The sequence below is a fragment of the Cupressus sempervirens genome, chromosome 9, assembly GCF_028749045.1.
Source record: "Cupressus sempervirens isolate cs-2001-9-10 chromosome 9, ASM2874904v1, whole genome shotgun sequence".
In the NCBI taxonomy this organism is placed as follows: domain Eukaryota; kingdom Viridiplantae; phylum Streptophyta; class Pinopsida; order Cupressales; family Cupressaceae; genus Cupressus; species Cupressus sempervirens.
Genome location: NC_143126.1, coordinates 538,968,271 through 538,987,100, shown reverse-complemented (window position 1 = coordinate 538,987,100; position 18,830 = coordinate 538,968,271).

Sequence of the window (18,830 nt, the reverse complement as noted above, 5' to 3'; positions counted from 1 at the left end):
ACAAGCACTTAAAAAATATCATATAAGCTAAGAAATTTGCCATCAAAGTAAGTGAAGCATATAAGGTGTAGTACACATACCTTTCCTTTCTAGAAATAAATATAAGTATGACAAAGCTAAGTATGGGAAATTTATATTTAAACTACTTCTTTATAAATAATTGAACTTCATACAATCAAACAATTTGTTTTGCTTTGTCTTTCACATTTTCATTATTTTGTTATATATGTACATTTGAAGTTACTCTTTTTTTGTTGTGGCAGATATAGTGGTATGTGGATAGGCCTAGTTGTCCTCCAAGTGTAACAAGGCCAATTTTTATAATACATTTCTTATTACTAATTTGGTAAGTTGCTTTGAATTTATACAGTGCTTATTTTTCTATTAGACGACATAGTTAAGAGAAACAAAAAAAATTCAATAGTTAATTTAACAAGTAGTAGTCAAGCCCAAGTTAGACTTGAGTTTTCTAAGTTAATTGTTTCATAGTTGGAAGATTGATCTTATGCTTGAAAAAATCGTTCATACATAGAAGTGATAATTTTAGATAGAATAATAGAAGTGTGGTTGGTAGCTCGTAGGCTTCATGCCTCACTAGGTTGCCTCATAGGTCTGAACCCTCCATCAAAAAAATAAATAAGTAATTAAATATGTGTAGGCATTTGAAAGTTATCTGTAATCAAGCATAGTTGTTTCTCCATATTGGACACCATAGGTCAAGTAAGTAGGTTTGTTCTTGAATCTTTAACTTGCACTAAGTTGAATATAGATAGTAATAATTTAATTTATAATATAAATATTATAATTTAAAAATATTTAGATATTAACTATATATCTTAAAATCATTTAAATAATCTATTTCAATCAACTGAAATAATGTGTTCACTCTTGGGTATTTCTAATTTGAAGCATTAAATTATATTAACTTTTACATATTAATTTTGATTTATGTATATGTTAATGTGTATGTGTGTGTTTATATATATACATATACATTTGAAAAGAAAATGATGAAGCATTCAATAATTTAGTTTTTTTTTAGTATATTTTACAAAGGTGTTAGTTTTAAAATGTTAGAATTGAATGGACATATACTTTTATTTTGTCCATACTAAGAGTCACATCTCCTTAAATAATTCTTATAAGTTTTTTTTGGCATTTGTCATGTTAAATTACAACCTCTTTACTTGAAGGAAAATGGTGACTTTATCCTTTCAACCATAGGTTTTTAGTTGCATATCTTCTTTTTATTCCATAAATATATAATGATGATTATTTTTCTTCCTACAAGCTAGTTTGACACCATTATATAAATCTATCTTCTAGAGTTTATGCCACCAAATCATAGTATTCATAGTCACATACCATCTTCAAGAACATACATGTCTTAGGTTATAGATTCACTTACCATAACACCATCTTCATATAGATCCATTATACATAAAAGTCTTAGGTTTCACTTAGCTCCATATAGTTTTAAATTTCTTATAGATTCATACATACCTTAACCAGATCTTCATAAACAATGATATTATAGGTTTGATTGGTAATATTCAAAACCATCATTTTACAATGAAGCATTAGAACTTTTAAAATATATTTTTTAACTTCGTCATTGTTATTTCTTTTATAGATGTCCAAAAATCACATCTAATAATTCCAACGATGACTTTCTAGATTCAATTGACTAAATTAATGTTATTAAATTATGAATGATGTTACTATATTGGTTGATGAAAGTATTGAAGTTAGAGGGAGTTGTTCCTATGAAAAGGGTGTCATTGGTAATGTTAATTTATCCTTACACTCAATTATTAATTTTATTTTTTTATCGATAAATGGTTAAAGCCTTGTATTATATTAAGTTAAATAAAATTGAATTTATAGAATTATCCATTCAAATGGGTACTAATAGGAAAGAATGGAGCAAGAAAACCTCCACTCTTGCCCGAGACCAGAGTACTCTATTAAATAGCTTAAAAGGGGCATAACCTAGTTTATGTGAAACTTCATCCTAATTAATAAAAATTTGAAAAAACAATTAATAACAAATAGACTTCCTTTGAAAAGGGGAACAAAATACATAGAAGAGTTAGGGTTTCAAACAAAATTTAGCAATGTTCCTGCCATGAGAAATTGATCCACCACCCATCTGCATGACAAAATATAGCTTTCTTCCAAATTATGGTTAGAACCAAATCAATGTGATTAGGAAAAAAGGAAATAAAAGAACTAACCAACAAACTAAGAGACTCTATATCATATAAGAATCCTAAATTGTGCCAATGAAGTTAATCTGGTGAATTTAATAATATGCTTTATGCAATTTTTATCCAAAATTTCATCCCAATTTACAGTTTATACTTAGAGTTGATTAAATATTCAGTGTCCTAATCTAGATTGAGTGAATAGTTCAATCTATATTATGCTAGCTAAATTAATACATCTTATTCTAATTGTGTGTTTATGTGATTAGGAGGAGAAGTCTAAAATAGGGATCAACTTGAATACATTCATATTGCCCACCACAAATTGTAAAATAATCAAAAATAGGGAAAATGATGAACACCATACTCATCTAAAAGCATAATGCAAATCAACCAAACCAAAATGATGAAAGGAGAAAAGAAGAGAACTAATCATTAGACAAAAATTAAATTCAAGCATACAAGCCCAAATGTTTACTTTTGAATTCCTCACACATACATATAGACTAATTATTTTATCTAAGTTTCCTTTAGTAATTATTGCTAAGAAGATGAAGTCAGATAAATTAACAAATCATAGATCATTATAAGAAGCTAAAAACTACCAGTATTTGTTCAATATTGATAACAATAACATATATCAAACTCAATCTTATAAGACCAAAGAGAAACAAGTCTAAATTCTTAGCTAAATCATTTATATATTTATAAAACCTTTTGTTTATTAAAATACCATATATTTTTTACATACTAACAGAACTTTGGCCTGTTCTCAAAATGCCAAATTATATAAAGCTTCCAAACCATCTTTATAATGCCTATACTCTAACCATTCATCATTATACTTTAATAGCTAGTCTTTAAGAAACCCTATTGTACAAAACAATTCCTATATGAGAAACATAGGAAAAAACTAGAAAGGCCATTCCTAGGGCCATACTATACTATGAAATTGAACCCCAAACCTAAATGAGCAAATTCCCCAGAGCCACCATATGAATTTAACATTGAGCCTCCTCTTTTTTCCAACACAGTATTACAATGTCCTTGGCTTTATCCTCATCATCTATTGTAGATCCTGGTGGGAACACATACACTATGAGCTCTTAGCTAGACTTAATATAATTCCATAGTATAAATTCCACTTTGCTTATATCATCTTAATTGATATTTGGTTCAACATAGGCTTCAAACAATTGAAGAAAATTCATAATCCAATCCTTGTTAGGGTCCTCACGAATTCCTTTCCACCTCAGCAGGAAATTAATACTAGCTTCCATTTTTGAATATGCATTGAAGAATTTAATGTTATCTCTTATAAACATTGATGACCTCCTTGCAACCTTTACAAGATGAAGCTCCTCTTATTCATATGCCATGTAAACCTCAGGGAGTAGAATTCACATTTTCTCATCCATACTCATAACTACATTTTCCAAATCCACAAGCCAAGTGATATCGAAGATGTTATAACAAAGCCTGACGATTTCCCCTTTCTTGACTCTAACCATAGCCAAACATCCTATAAAAGAACCTATGATAGAGCTATTGGTACACCAAGTATAATTATAATTAAACATCCTCTAAACAATTTCCCAGGAGATAGCAAACCTAGATACATCATCAACTGGGTTAAGGATCCAATTCCACCTCTCCTGTTTGACAGTCCTCTGAATGCCATTCTACTCACTTCTAGAGCATGGAAGAGGGAAATGAAAGACTCCATACTCATAGAGATACCAAAGGGTTTGTTAAAAAAGAAGAGTCATGAAAAGATATAGTACTCTGAGCCTTAAATAATAGATGGCAACTCTCGGATAGTTAGGCATTGATTGATGCCTACTCATATGTGTGTGGAATTATTGAAATACACTACCAGAGACTATACTTTAATGTTTCATGATTGTATCTTAGATGCCATATAAATGTACAAAGATTTTCTTGATTTGAGTTTCTATCTAATAATTACTTCTTATATAGACACTTCATAATTTTTCTAAACTATCATTTGTTCTAACCTTAGTCTTCTACTAAGCTTAATTATGTTCTACAAAATAAATAAAGTCTTCTCCCTCCACTCCTTTATTTGCCAATTTATTGGCTTCTAAACTACCTTCACTAGAAAATATTCTGTATTCTAATTTCCTCAAATTGATCTATAAGATTAAGTACATTTTCTAGTTTAGCATTTAATATACAATTTAGAGTTTGTCGCTTTCTAATTGTATTTAGGATTATTTGTGAATCTCCTTCAATAATTAACTTCTTAATTCTCTATTTTATGCTTAATTTTAAACCTTCTTTTAATGCTTCCATTTTGGCTATATTATTAGTTACATTACCTAATGATTTAGCTCATTTTAAAATCCAATCTCCATTTTCTAATCTAACTATACAACCCAATCCTACTTTCCCAAGATTCCCTCTAGAAGCTCCATCAAAGTTTAATTTCTTCCATCCATTCAGAGGTGCAACCCATTTACATTCTTTCCTGGCTATATTATCTTTTTTAGGACAAACCAAGGGAGGATTAATCAATTTTTTCCATCTTTTCCTCATATTTTCATCCCATGCTGAGAACATACCTTCCACCTTGGGTGTATTCCTAAGATGGCTATTCATAACTTCTATGATGGTTGTTTTGATTTTATTGAACAAGGTTACCTTACTAAGTTCTAAATTTTGGAATATGTTTCTATTTCTTTCCTTCCATATTTCCCACATAATGATTGTAAGTGTGATATTCCATAATTTCTCATAGACACTATCCCTCTTCTTAACATGACATCCCCTAAGAAATCCCTCGATATTCTGAGGTATAGGAGATGTCCAATTCAATTTATTCTGAACCCAATACTAGCAATCTTGTGCAAAGGGGCACCTAAACAAAATATGTTCCATATTTTCATATTCATTTTTGTATAGGCTACATCTTGGTGGTCCTTCAAATCCTATTTTAGAGAATCTATCAACTATAAGAATCTGATTCTGAATTGTCGCCCAAAGAAAGATACCAACCTTGGGTAGACATGTTGAATCCCAACATAGTTCCAAGGGTATTGCAATACTATCCCACCTTTGTGAGTTAATTATTAGATCATATCCTAGCTTAACTTTGTATTCGTTGTCATTAGATGCACCCCAAATGAGTTTATCTGCTCAGTTATTATGAGTCATAGATCTGCCCTTAAGGATATTTTCAAGGATAGATTTGTCACAACTTGGAATGTTAATATTATCCAAAGATTTCCAAACCCAAGTCCCAGTCTCATCAAACCTAATAAATGTTTTGGCATCAGAAACCTTGGGTTCCCAAATATTAATAACAACATTGATGTTGTTTCTAGATATTCTAGAGTTAATAATCTAGGGTTGACCATCACATGAATCACCTTAGAATAATGCCTCATCACCTCTACCTAAGTCCCAACTAAGATATTTGTTGACCAAAGGCCTACACTTAATCATAAAATTCTAGTTTTCTAAACCACTTGGTGGATTTCTGATTCTAAAGAGAGAGGAAGGGTCTAATGGATTAAGATATTTATTATAAAGCATTTTTTCTTATTTTAAATCTTTTTCCTTGTATAGATGCCATACTAACTTTGCTCCTAATGCCTCATTTTTCCAACTAAGATTTTTTATGCTCAGTCCTCCTTTATTCTTAGGGCAACATATATTTTCCCATTTTATTAATGCTTGTTTCTTTTTCTCTTATGTTCCACTCCAAAAAACATTTCTAAGTTTTCCTTCTAGTTTTTTATTAACATTGTTCAGTAGTGGGAGGCAAGATAGAGGATAAGTAGGAATAACTGATAGAACTGATTTAATTTTTGTTACTCTCATACCTTTGGTTAACCACTTTCCTTTCCATGATTCTGTTTGTTTTTCTACTCTTTCTAAGATATTGTCACAACCTTTTTTACTCTTAACTCCTTTTTATAAGTAAATCCCTCAATATTTTCATGGAAAGTTACTCTTTTTATATCCCATATAATTGCATATATATTCCTCCATATTCCTTGGAGTGTTTAAAAAGAAAATTTCTTATTTTTCTTCATTAACCTTTTTTCCTAATGCTGCTGAATAATACATTATAATTTGTTTAAAAAATTTAATTTCTTCCTTTGTGCTACTTCCTGGAAGAATGGTATCATTAGCAAACTACTGATGGGTAATATTTGAAACATTCTCAATGACAGTTATGCCTTTAATTAATCCTACTCCTTGTGCCTTTTGAATAGCTCTACCAAATGCTTCTACCATAATTATAAAAAGGAAAGGTGACATAGGATCTCCTTGTCAGATACCCCTTGATATTTTGAAGAAACCTTCAAGAGTACCATTTATAAGTAGTGATATTTTTGGAGTTGATATAGAGTTAAAAATTATATTTATCCATTGTTTGGAAAATCTAAAATTTTCTAGGCATTTACATAAAAACCTCCAATCTATTATATCATATGCTTTTTGTATATCTAGTTTCATAAACATGCAAGCTTCTTTATTTTTAACTGTTGAAAGTATAGTTCCCTGAATGATGGATATTCCATATAACATTGATCTACTGAGTACAAACCCAGATTATTCTTCTAAGATAATTTTTGGTAGAAGAGTTTTAATCCTATTTGCTATTGCTTTAGAATAAATTTTATATATTGTATTACATAATGGTATGGGGAGAAAATCTGAGGGTGACTCTGCTGCAGTTTTTTAAGGTATTAATGCTAAAAAGGTATGATAAGTTTTAGTTAAGATTGACCCCCCATTTCTAGCTACCTCTATTGCTTTCCATAATTCTTCCCCTAAGATTTCATAGCATTTTTGGAAGAAGAATGCTTGGAAACCATCAAGCCCTAGAGATTTATCTGGGCTAAGCTTAAAAAGAGCTAATTTGATTTCTTCTTTGTAAACAGTTTATTAAGCTCCACATTGTCAAATTCTATGATAACTTTAGGTATATTATTAAGCATAATTTTTTGTTTGGTTAAATTGGACGAGTCATAATTATTTAAAAGATTCTCATAGTATGTAATGAAGGTTTGAGAAATTTATGTTGGATTATCAATAGTACTACCATTATTATCTTTAATTTGAGTAATAGTTTTAAGAGCTCTGTTGTGTATTGCACTTTTGTGAAAGAATTTTGTGTTTCTATCTCCTTTTGCTAACCATTTTTCCCTCAACTTTTGTCTCCAAAAGACTTCCTCTTTTGCTAAAATGTCTTCTTCATTGTTTAATAGTTCTTTTTCTTTAATGAATTTTTCATTATCCGTACCATTTTTAATAATTTCATTATTTAATTTTTTAATATCTTCTTCGTTAGTTAGTTTGTCTTGGAATATATTATTGAAATGTGGTTTATTCTATTTTTGTGAATTTTAAGTTTTGATACAAAACAATACATCTTTGATCCTATAAACTTGCCTTCATCCCACCATTGCATAATGTTCTCCATGAATGTTTTATCTAGGAACCACATCTTTTCACATTTAAAAGGATTCCTATTAGGTTAATAGGTTCTTTTAATTCAATTTTGATTGGATAATGGCTTGAACCTATAATGAGTTGAATGATAACAATGATTATGAGATCCAATTCTACTAATTCACCTTTGAAAAAGAATCTATCCAATTTTTCTGCAATATAATTGAAGTCTTTTCTTCTATTATTCCATGTGAATACTCCATTACTGGTTGGTATTTCTATCAATTTATTAATTCTGATCCATTCTCTGAATTCTACTATGTTCCTTGTTAAAATCTGAGAGCCTCCAAGTTTTTCTTTGAGGTCAAGTATGGCATTGAAGTCACCACCTATGATCATATTTGTCACAAGATATAACTCCATAAAGGTAGATATATCATTCCAAACTTTTTGTTTGTCTTTAGTTTGTATTGGACCATAAACATTAATTATAATGAATTGGGGATTATGCTTATTACTTGAGACCTCACTTCCCATCTAGTTGCTATTTGATATTATAATTTTAATGTGTGTTTCTCTAGTATTCCAAATGATTCCTATTCCACCTAATGCTCCATCTGATTCCTTCATTTCTGCATTCCATCTACCTAGTCTTTTCCTTAGTTTTTACCCTTCTTCTTTGTTAAGTTTAGTTTCTTGTGTCAGAATTACATCTAATTCAAAGAGGGTTAAGTTATGTTTTAACATCTTTGTTTACTAGGAGCATTCAGGCCCCTAGTATTCCATGTTATGATCCTCATTACTCTTTGGGAAGGCACTTACCCTTCCCAGATTTAAGAACCTAAAATATCTTTTTTTGTTCCTTGACTTGACCATCTACTTCTGTTAACTCCTTAAGTGATTTTCTTCCTCTTTTCAATTTTGATTTACCACATTTTGGAGTACTAAATCCTTCCTAATTGATTAAAATACCCAAATTATCTATATTTGTATGGTTGTTGTATTCTTTTGTATTTCCTTCTTTATCTTCTTCCTCATTTATTAATTCTTCTAATATCTGCTCTGTTATTTCATTTTCTTCTACATCTGTATCCATATCCTTTTCTAAATTTTCCTTTTCCAATGTTTTTGATGTCTCTTCCAAGACCCCAAATTCCTCCTCGTTTTGTAACACTTCATTAGGTTCAGTTTCTATGTTAGGATCTTCCTGATTATATAGTTCTAACTCCTTTAAGAAAGCTTCAACTTCTGGAGGGATACTATATTCCTATGTCTTATCCTTCACCTTTGTAGATTTAATTCCAAAGATATATTTCTCATCTATTGGTGTTTGCCAAATTTTATAACTTTTCTTTTTTTGATTGTTTCTTGATTGCTATATTGCTTTATTGTTCTGAATCTACTGCTGGAATTATATATTCTTCTTCCTAATCTTCTATATACTCTATTGGCTTTAAACTTTCTTCTTTTGTGTTTTCTATTTCCAAATCTGCTTGTTGGTTCATATCCTTATGATTCATCTTATCTTCACCATCCCATTGTATTTGACTAGTTTCTTCCTCAAAATCATTCATTTCTGATCTATTTACCATCCTATTATCCATATTGATCCTAACTTATGTCTTAGTATTATCATTCTCCTTTTCTTTTCTTTAATTTGTAAGTTGATGTCTTGCCTCATGTTCCTAATGAAATTGTTCTCCTAGCATAGCCTAATCTTCAATGTCCACTTGTAATAGTTTAATATCATGTGTCATATTGTACCATTCTTTAATGCTTCTTTCTGTTTCTTTCAAATTGTCATTCTCCTTATGACAAATACTTCATTCTTTCAACATTGCTACTATTGTCATTTCTTTGTATATACCTTTAGTTCTCTATTATGGTATTTATGTACATTCCAATTGACTTTGTTTTTTGCTCTTTTTTACTATAGTTGTATTTTCTATTTGTGTGTTGTGCTCAAAACTTCCCTTTTCTTCTATTTTTCCCATCTTCTTATTTTTATCCTCATTAATTTCCTTAATCTTTAGTTCCCTTATCTTTGATCTAATATTTTGAAAGATTCCTCTATGTTTGAAATATTATGATCTATTTCTAGATTTGTTTTAATAATGCCTTTAATTTCCCCTTCATATTTCTTAAATTCAATTTCATAAATGGATCTATTATTTATGATCTGTTTTCTCCTAATCAACTGTTGATTTAGTTCCTCATTTATTATAAATTTTACATTGTTGGTTTTTTCATACTCTGAGTCTATACCTATAAGATTACCGATTGATTAAACTATTATGAATAATGTATATAAATATTTGATTTACACTGGAAGACTGTTGCATTCATACCAAGCTGGTATCATATGCTCTTTTTTATGATTCCAATTTGGTATCCAGTTTTGAAATTTAATTACATGCCCTCTATAATAACGATTTGATATTGAAAGTATTTTATTTCTAATTTTTTTATTTTTATAGTGGAGTAGATTGATGATTTTGAAGAAGACTAATACTTACCTATTGTTTGTAGATCTTCTCTAATTTTTTGGTCAATTTTGATAAATGCTTGTTTGGTCCACTCCAATGAACATACACTCCTAACTCTAAACATTCCTTCCACTTTTCTTCTATATACCTATCACTAATGATTAATATATCACAACAATTATAGCAATTAGTTTCCTTTACCTTGTCTAGTAGCGACGTTGTCATGTTGCTTTGGTGTATAGGCAACTTTGTACAATCTGAAATGCCTTTCTCCCTTTTATGTGGTGGAATATAGGTTTTCTAATTTTTCTAAGAAACCTTAAGTACCTTTTCTAAGTTTTCTTGTTGTTGTTTTTGCCCTAGTAGAATACAGTTAGCTTCAAAAAAAATTGTAGGTTGATATATTGCTTGCTTGCAATTTTTGTCAACATTTGCTGGAAAAGCTACCGATTTTTCCATTCACTTTGCTTCCTCTGCTAGTTTGATAATTTGGGAAGACTATTTTAGATGATTTTCATTATTGGCCATTTTGATGTTGCAGTGCATTTCTTCTTCGGTTCTTGATTGAAGTTACAACTTGCCACCCATTGTTATTTTCACATGGATCTTTATTTAGTTTCATCATCTTTCAATCCATGTCTTCATGTTGTTTAACTAGGGCACTAAATGTGTTCAACTTTGGATGATCATTGTTCAAAGCTTCAAATTTGTTGCTAATTGGAATATAGGGAATTGTTTGTTTTCCATTTAGCTTGTCTCCATGTTTCTTAAATGTAGACTGGTAAAAAGTTGAGCCCTTATTAGGAAAATTTTTATTATCCATGGATTGTTGATGTTGTTGATGTCCGAAAGCTAATTGATTAACGCATCTGGGAATTTTTTTTTTTTTTGCATGATTCGCTACTTCTATAGTTTTTGCCATTTTTCGGGGCAGAGCCTTTTTTTCATAAATTTTTAATAGTTATTTTATGCAAATATTCTTATGTAGATAGACTCAAATGTATTAATTATTAAAAAAAAAAAATGTTTCTAAAATTAACTAATTATTCTTTAAATTATATATGGTTATATACATCTTCAATTATAGATGGTTACGTACATCCAGAAGATCAAGATGTGCATGGGGTTGTCATCATCAAAGCTCAAAGTACTAGTAATTTTCAAAACCATGATTTTCTAATGAAGCATTAGAATTTTTGAAATATTTTTTAACTTGGTCATTTTTATTCTATAACAGATGGTTGGAAATCATGCAATATTTCCAATGATGAATTTCTAGATTTAGTTGACTACTTAACTTCATTGCTTCAAAATTTACCAACTAGAGAAGAAGATAAAATCATGTTTAGTCACTGTATTGGGAGATTTAAAAAAGACATGCATGTAACTTTTTCTTCATCTTCTAAATTCATATCAATCCCTGTCTTAGAGAAAATATCTATGAGATGGATATCACCATGGTTTAGTCCAAGTAAAATGTGTAAACACCATTTTACTCATCAAAAGATTAATGACATAACTCAAATGAAATAGCTAAGGAATAGAAAACTTTTCAATTCTCCTCTATAAGATCTAAAAAGAAAAAGAAAAAGAAGGTCATCAATCAATCAAGCATAAGAATACAAGAGGAAGGAGATGTCATCATGTAGAAAGATAAGTACATTTATTCAAAATTATTATAACAATAAATCTCTCTCTCTCTCTCTCTCTCTCTCTCTCTCTCTCTCTCTCTCTCTCTCTCTCTCTCTCTCTCTCTCTCTCTGTTTGTGTGTGTATGTGTGTGTGTGTGTGTGCGTGATAACCTATGTCATTTTGTAGGTCTGGATGATCAAGGAAGTAGTCAACAATGTTGATTACCTTTCTCCATTGATTTGAACCAAATGGTTATAGGTGAAATACAAGTTGCATATGGTTATTATTTTTAATGATTATTATATTTCTTTGAAAATAACTAAATTAATTTTATTCAATTATAGATGATGTCACTCCGTTGGTTGATGAAAGTGTTGAATTTAGCCTGAGTTTTTGTCATGAAAATACAACACAAAATAGAAATGGTAATGAAATTACAAAAAAAAATATTAAAAAATTGATTCTTTTGTTTGTATATTGATTTTATATGATTCTATATTAATTATGCATTAGTGTTGTAGTGTTAGATGGTGGACCAAAAAATTAAGAAGATATCTTACCCAAGATAATGACAACAATGGATGTAATGGAAGTTATAAATGGTAAATCTATTTTCATAAATTTTGGTGCTTTTAATCCATAAGTTAAGTTTTAAGCATTTGATTGTGAATGTTGTTCCCATTTTAAATAATCAATACAACCAAGACCATGTGAGCAATAATAATAAGAGACACAATGCAAAGTGGAGATGGTAAGGAAATTGTGTATTTAAATTTAATGAATTCCAAGTCTTTAATTTAGAAATTAATTTTATAACTCAATTTATTTGTAGGTGTTGATGATATTTATATGGAGGATCATGACCAACATATTTTTAGATAATCACATGATGATATTTATATAGAAGATCATGGTCAAGACATTTTTGGATAATATTTATAATATATTATACTTTAGATATCGATTGTCGAGTACTAGAAACTATCTTAAAAAATGGACGTGGAATTCATTTGTTTTGGAAAGTTGACTCATCATGTTGTAACTCTTTATTTCTAAAAAGCATTATGATCAAACAATTTCTTTTGAGGTTGATGTATATAGTGTTTAATCAAATAAAACCATATCCATTTGAGTTTACAATTCTAATAAACTCATTGAACTATTCTTGGGTTTTTTCTACTTTGACAAATCAAAATGGTATAGTTATTCTTGATTTTCTTATTATTTGATGAATCAATTCTACATATCTTGCACTATAGTCTCATGCCAACCTTTATGTATAAGCTACCTTCTCACTATTTCTATTTTTTTTAGTATTCTTTGGCAAATGAACTAGTGACAATCACACATCTTACCATTCTCTTTTAGGCTATGTAAAATTATGATGACTAACTTATTGATGAATTTGTGATGATGGTGCTTGTTTTATAAATATTGATGCAATACTACATAATATGAATTATTATTCCTTATAGTACATGATATTCCTTGTTTTATGTTGTGCATGTTTTGATCGAAAAGGGTTTATATTTTCTTCAAAATATAACTTAACAATCCTCGATTTTTTTAGTGATAAGTTTGGGGCTCCCATTTTAAAAAAGATTGCTAGATTCTTGTCCATGTTTTAGTTTCAGTAGTACCATTTTAGATAGATTATTATGGATTTTATATGCATCAAACTGTTACTTCATCTTTGACGATCATGGCTTTTTTTAATATCCTTTCATCATTTCACATCAAATATCTTTAACTATTTATGGAGTATGTTTTCTATACCCCATCTTTCACAAATTTTTAGCATTTATAGAGATGAAGCATTAGATATTTAAAATATCTCAATTAAAAGTATCCTTGGTCTATAGATCTAGAAGACTAGAAGAGTTATTATATTCTTCTTGGTTGTAACTTGATGATTATCTAATATAAATACATATTTTTTACATTTTGTTATATTTTATGCCTATTTTAAGAGGTCGTGACCTTTTCATAAATGTGATCTTAGAATATCCATCTCAAATTTAATTTCAATTTAAATAAGTATTTAAATTTTAATTTCAAGTAAATTTTTATCAACATTTTTCTCATTATTGTAAATCTAAATTGACTAAAAATTTAAAACAAAGTAATGTACATTATATTAAATTATGCTACCAATTTGAATCAAAAATTAAACCAAATTCTAATTAATAGAAAAAATTAATCAATTATCTAAGTTACTACTATGAAACTCTTATTTGTATCATATAAATATAAATATAAATATGGGATAGCTCAAGGACAATAAGGGTGGATTAAGTTAGAAAAAATCTCCATAAGATATATGATATAAATCTTTATGGGGTTGTTTACCCAATTTAGATTTTTAAAACACCTAAAGTGTGAATGTCTTGTCCCCAACCAATTTCTATAAGATTAGATAGGATAAAAATAATATGAAATTTTCCTCAATATAATGGAATGCAAAATTTGTGCCAAATATATTCATTAGCTTTCTCATTTATACTTTCCAGTCTCACTCACAGCTAATTTTGAGAGCTACTCCATGTCCAACGAATTGGGTAATGGTGATCTATTTGAAGGCAACGATTGAAATAATAAGAAGACGTCAATGGGCCCTTGGTCTATTGGTGAAGTTGAATGGCTCATAAAGAGCCCACCAGGGATCAAATCTTGCTGAGTGTAAGGTTTGAAGACATCATAAGGGATTAGGCCTATATTGTGCCTTGGGTGAACTTGGCAACGTCGATGCTCCTTAGTCCTTGGCTCTTAGCCGAAGAGGTTTTTAGACACGCGTGGCCTTGTATTGGGTACCTAAAAATTGTTTGTGGATGACCTCCATTAAAAAAAAAAGTAGACAAAAACAAAAGCCCACTCACTGTAAATGCTAATTAAAATGAATTGTGGAACTAGGAAATAACCAATCTACACAGTGTCCAATGCTCATGCGAAAGATATGACATTTGGTAGTTTGATTGACGGTAGTTGGCAGGCTTCTAGCACGATTAGTATGGAAGAGTAATTGACATACAACACCGCTGATAGGACTGGCAAGGACAACAATGCATGCCCCATATATGGAACAGAATGGATTTGAGAAGGCACTAGCTAGCAGCAACAACTATCCAGGTAGTTCGTTTGATTACCTGGATGCCAACATCCCCCCTCCCCATACCATACCATCAACACATGATCTGACAATGTCAATGAAGGTCCCAATGCACATTGTACATCCACCAATATAATATTTCATATATACTCCATATCTGTCCAGATTCAGTCCCTCCATTCCTCCTATTATTTCCCACCGGAAATAGCAGTTTTATTTCTAATTCTTCCCTTCACATGGGCATATATTAGAGTTATATACATTCATGCCAGAAACACTTCTTAATGACTTAGAGTAACACTTTGACAAGTCAGAGCATGATTTAAAATTTAAATTTTGCTATTAATTTTTTCAATGTAATTAGCAATAATTATTCACTATTGTCATGCTTTGTAGGCATATTATATCTTAGTCATACACTATTCCAAATGTGAGAAGAACTATTTGCTTTAGCATTATTTTGAGCACTTTAATTATACATATAATAACTATCCTTTTTATTATAATAAATAGAGACAAATATTTTTCACATAATTGGAAAAGAAAATTGATAAGATATAGATTTTTTGAATTGTATTCATGACCAATATTTGAATATATATGATCGATAAATATATAACTATTTAAATATATATCTATTATTTAAGAATATAAATATTATTATTTTATTTAATGAATGTTAAAAAATAGTCATACAAAATTATATTATTATGTGTTATATTTTATGATATTAGATTAAAAATGACTTTAAATCAATTAAAATATTTTAAAATATTCTTATTATAGTAATTGGAATATAATTATATTTTAGTGTTTAAAAGATCATTTGAAATAGATGGATAATAGCTCAATAAATTGCTAATATAATTTTATTTGTTCATGAATGTAACAAATAGATAAAATTAGAAATATATAATGTTCTAAAAATTAAAAAACAAAAGAAATTATTATTCATGAAAATATATTGAATCACTTAATTGAAATTAGAATAATTAATACGAAAAAATAATATATATAATATACCTTATTTACTTTTTGAAATTGAATTGAAGTTGAATCAAATATTCAAATAAAATATATTTCAAAAAACAACTTTCAACCATAATTAATTTAAGATTGATGTGATACTAAGATTTTAAAACAAACAATAAAGAATCTTATTAATTAATTAATTTAGATGTATTTTATGAAATGTGTGTCTTTGTATACTAATTGGTGTATCACATGTCAAGTAGTATCACATTTCAATGAGTGCCAATTTTTTTTGTTTTAACAAAAGTAGAATATTAGAAAATATTATAATAGATAAACTGGTTCAAAAAAAGCTCATGAGGGAAAGAACCAGAAAGAAAATCCTCATTCATTACTCATAATATACAAGATGTGCAAAGTGTAATCTCTAAACTAAAATTGTTGACAAAACCAAAAAGCTTGCTTTATATCCTCTAGATATTCAAACTCTAACCACATATTGGAACACTAATGAGGCTTTATAAAATACCCATATAAAGTGTTGACACAAATATAATCATGAATTCACTTATATAAAGTTTAATAAACTATAATGACTATCTCAAGATTAATTAATGTATTAATTAATTAATTTATTGAGAGAGAGAGAGAGAGAGAGAGAGAGAGAGAGAGAGAGAGAGAGAGAGAGAGCAATATGACTTATTAAAAATAATTGACTAGTTATCAAAAAGAAGAGGTGGAATTTCCACGTGCATACTAGTGGTCTAATTTCAATGAGTGTTAATATTTTTCTTAACAAAAGTAGATTATCACTATATATTATAATAAATAAATTGGTTCAAAAAGAGCTCCCAAGGGAAAGAACCAAAAAGAAAACCCTCATTCATTACTCATAATATTCAAGATGTGTAAAGTGCAATCCCTAAACTAGAATTGTTAAGAAACCCAAAAGGGTCCCCTTATATCCTCTAGATATTCAAACTCTAACCACATATTGGAACACTAATGAGGCTTTATAAAACAACCATATAAAGTGTTCATACAAATATAATCATGAATATGTTTATATAAAGTTTTATAAACTCTAATGATTGTCTCAAAAATTATTGGCCATAATCTTCCATACATATATCATCAATACCTACAAAATGAATGAGTTAGTTATAAAATTTATTTAAAAGTAAGGTCTTAGAAAATTGAATATCATTTCATAATTTCCTTACCATCTCCACTTATTGTTGTTTTTTGGTTAAGATCAATAGAAAAGGGCAACACATTTTGTTGATAATCTAATACAACAATGCACATTTAACACATTCATTTAGATAAAATTAAATTATAAACTAAAAACTCAAATATAATTTCAAATTTTTATTTTTTTCTATCATAACTAAATTCTAAATCAGAATATTGTTCTCATAGTTTTTATCACATTATGTAAACAATAAAAAAAATCAAAATTCCATTACCTCCAATAGTTTGTTGAAATCTTTGATGACAAATAACATTTAGCATCAATGGTTGATCTCCACAAACTACATCTTGGTTATTTGATAAAGCAGTAAATGCAATTAGAGATGTGAACTAAGTTATCAATTTTAATAAAAATAGTTAATAGTAAGTACAATACCATCTAGTACTTGTGTGTCATCTATTATTGTTTGGTTGAAATCAAAAGAGAAAGGCAACCAACATTATCAAGCATTTCCTTGATCAACCAAACCTATATTGACAATGTTCAACATATGAAATAAAAATAACAAGTATTGAGCTATATGTTGAAAGTAATAAAGTACTTTTAAATAAATGTACTCACCTTGTTGTGACAGAATAACTCTTTCTCCTTGTATTGCTATGCCTGAACAATTAATGACTTTTTTCTCTTTTCCTTTTTAGAGCATATAGAGGGGAATTGAAAACTTTCGTGCACATCAACTCTTTTACTTAAGTTTTAAGACAGAGATTTTTTTTTGATGAATAGAACGATGCTTATGCATTTTTCTTGGACTAAACCATGGTGTGTTTCGCCTAATAGGCATGTTCTCTGAGCCAGGAATTGATTCAAATTTGGAACTTGAAGCAAGAGATGCATGTATATCATTTCTAAATCTCCTAATATGCTGAATGAATATTTGTTTTTCATATTCTTCTCTAGTTGACAAATTTTGGATAAATTAATTTACATAATCAATGCAATTTTGAAGTTCATCATGAGAGGTATCAAATGATCTCACACCATTTGTAGTAAAAAAATATAAATTGTAAAGTCAAAGTACTATTTTAAAAGACTAAATATTTCTTAAGAAATTTTTTGGTATTAAAACTTACCAGTTCTCTCAGCTTTAGCAACGTTGACTCCAAGCACATCTTGATCTTATGAAGGTATAAAACCATCTGCAATTGGAAAAATAATCACTTAACTTTTTGATCCATAAAATAATTTAATATTTACTTGTAAACACACATTCTTATTACCAATGTTATAGTTTTCATGACCAAAATTCCCTCAAACTTTGTCATAATCCTTAACTAACGTAGTAACATCATCTGTATTTAAGATTAGTTTAAGTAGATCTTAACAATATAATAATCAATTACATAATATACATATTAAAATTAACTCTCAAATGAAACTTACCAACCACTTGACCTTGCTTGCTTATATTGGTTATCTTTAGTAGATCTAAAATCTTCAACACATGTTTGCACATGTTACCTCTTTTTGCCCACTCACAATCACACACTTGCAAATTTGGTCCAAATTTTCTTACAAAATACCATTTGGTTAAAATGGTTTGAATTCTAACTTTAAATGTGTTAGAAAGATCATATGGGTAGCAATTTGTAACTACTATTCTTTTTTATATCTGATAAAGGTACGCTCTGATACCACTTGATGAAGGGTCACACCACCCTACCAATTCATAACAAAAAATGCCACAATATGAAGACAGGAGATGACAAAATGCTTCAAACAATTTTATTATACTTGAAAATCCA